Source organism: Montipora capricornis, chromosome 9, assembly GCF_036669925.1.
Source record: "Montipora capricornis isolate CH-2021 chromosome 9, ASM3666992v2, whole genome shotgun sequence".
NCBI lineage: Eukaryota > Metazoa > Cnidaria > Anthozoa > Scleractinia > Acroporidae > Montipora > Montipora capricornis.
The window spans coordinates 51,865,265-51,867,764 of record NC_090891.1 but is presented as its reverse complement, the minus strand read 5'-3'; the positions used below and the strand labels follow the sequence as shown (position 1 = coordinate 51,867,764).

General features: G+C 37.1%; 1 long non-coding RNA gene across 1 annotated transcript in view; it reads left to right on the top strand.

The window, feature by feature from the left end:
- The first annotated feature begins 458 nt into the window (after positions 1 to 458).
- The window catches only part of LOC138016371 (uncharacterized), a 20,989-nt gene continuing 18,947 nt past the window's right edge, over positions 459 to 2,500 (top strand). Inside the window, exon 1 of the long non-coding RNA XR_011125779.1 lies at positions 459 to 549. This is a non-coding gene — a long non-coding RNA (uncharacterized lncRNA). The remainder of the gene's footprint in view (positions 550 to 2,500) is intronic.

Here is a 2,500-nt window from a genome sequence, read left to right as displayed (position 1 = left end):
ACAGATAGTAGCAGTCTATTTGTCAAGGGACATTTTGAAATAAATCAATGAACGCTCGCTTAATAGCGAAACAACCAATAAAATTTCTCCTTGCCTTGTTAAAGCGTTGCCTCTGGATTTTCGCGTCACTCCAGCTGAGACTATATGGAAATATAAATGTATTTCCTTTGTTCGCGTTTGAATTGTCAAAGGCTTGAATCGAATGTTTAAGGAGTATACCTGGAGATCGCGAAAAGCAGTCTAGTTTTGAATGTTCATTGGAGGTAAACTTGTGTCTAGTTAAGTTTCAAATAATATATTGTTTAAGGGACTGCTTTCGCAGCGACGGGCGATTATGCGTTCATTCCTATGATATTCAAGCATATTTCTTCAGACCAAACGGTTTACTGTTCTTTTGATCTTGCAGGAGACTTCTGTAAAAATGAGGAATTTTAAATCTTTTTTTGTTTCAATAACAGGTGCTCTTCGGTTAACTAATCCCTGATTCCTGTGTGGAAACGACCCAATGCGTGTTCACGGGAAAAGCCTTGAGACATTTTTAAAACCAAGGTAGGAATTAAGCAAAAATGTTTTTGAAATACTTTAATACTGCATGGTGATCACTGCAATAGTTTTATGCCTAATGTAAGGGCCCGTTCGATTGACCCTATTCCGGAATGAGAATACGTGGAGTGATGATTAAAACGGTATGTTTGGCGGATTTCGAAACTGCAAGGATAATAAAAATATCTTTAAAATAGCATTTTAGCAAATGTTTGACAATTTTAATGTGAATCTCCGCAAAAACGAAGGATTTCCAACTTGTATTCCATGTATTCCTATTCCGGAATCCTGTCAATCGAACGCACCCTAATATTAACTCATTTTACACTGACTTGTAATGTTTACGAAATTTTAAAAGTGATTTCAAAGTGGGTCGATTTCAAAGCTATTTCTCAAGACCGTTTCTCCTTTCCTATAATAAAAGTGGGTAGGGATCACATTTAGAATATAAAAGGAAAAGAATCAAAATAAAGACAAATAAAGGTGTCAAGAGAGATAACGGGTTTTAGGGTCCATAAGTTTTCTTGGCAATCATGAAATTCACTCAGTTTCTAATTAATTTTGCAAGGAGTGATGGCCGGAAAAGCGGGCGAAAGATACGATATCGATTGATTTTTATCTATCAAATTTGACACGTTTAGCAACCAACGCAATTCTGAGAAAGTGTTCATTTTGTGCTAGGAATTAAAATTGCCTTGGAGCGAAATATATAAGGCAGCTCACCTTTAATCTGTCGTCTTATTAAACATAAAAATACAAGCCTTTGCATGTCAAGAAAATTTTTATTAGTACAACACTAGGTAAGTCTATTCAGTTAGGGTGAATAAAAATCAAACTCGTTCATTTTCCAGCGAAAGTCTCCGTATTTTTGACGAATCCGATGCATTTTAATGAAGAGCGGACTCGTTTTGTTATTTACATACAAAGTATCATTTTTGGGTAAAAAGTTCCCAGCTATAAATCCGGTCCTGAACCTTTGAACTAACTGTAACCAAGCGGAAACTTATAACCAAACCGTATTCAATTGCAATACGGTTTTTGTGTAAACTGTTCAGTTTTTACCAGCACTTTTTATGAAAAAATACATTTGAGAGGTTTCACCGTTTCGGCCTTATAAAACTTGATGAGAAAATTTTAGTTTTGCCTGAAACAGCAACCTATGCTTGTTCACAACTGATTTGGAGGCCGCTATTCGATCACTCTTTTAATAACAATCTGTTGTCAGTCTAAAAACTTTGTGGTTATTATAAACCAAACTTTAAGAATATGTTGAGATTCTACCTAGGCAAAGAGTGAGTTAAGAACTCAAATTGTTTTTAAAATTCTGGTTTACCGCCAAAGCGTTCACTGATTGAACTCGATGGGAAACTAAACTCCCACAAAAAGATAATTTTAAAAGCGCAGGAAATTATGTTTACAACCAAATTTGCTTAATTTTTTTCATGGGGTGCAGGTACCAGAAAAAAGATTAGCAGAGGTAATCTCATGAATTCGAGAGCAATTTGGAATAGATAAGCGCCATCCCGGGCTTGCAGTTGATTGGCTATTTGTGATTTTCTTTGCCATTAACCAATCCGAATGCTTGGTTTGCTACCTCTTTTGGTACTGAATTACCATTTCAATGCACTGTGCTGCTTAAAAACTTCATTTTCCCTAGCCAATTTAATTAATTTCGAGAGCCATACCTTTTCTTTCTTGTGGGCGCCGCCATTTTGAATAACTATTGTGGCGTGTTATCAGTTGTATGGTGGCCCGAAGCCGAAATGACCAGAGCTCTCAAGTCTTAAAGTTTCCAAAGAGTGAGATGCTTGCTGGAGATTGTGCCAAAGGTGCAAGTGCCCTGTTTTTCTTGTGCTGGAGGGGCCAAACAATCCTAGGGGGGAGGGGGGGAGGGCTGAAATTTGAAAAGTGCAGTTTTCAAATCGCTGAAAATGCACCGTCGAGTGCGCCATTTTGG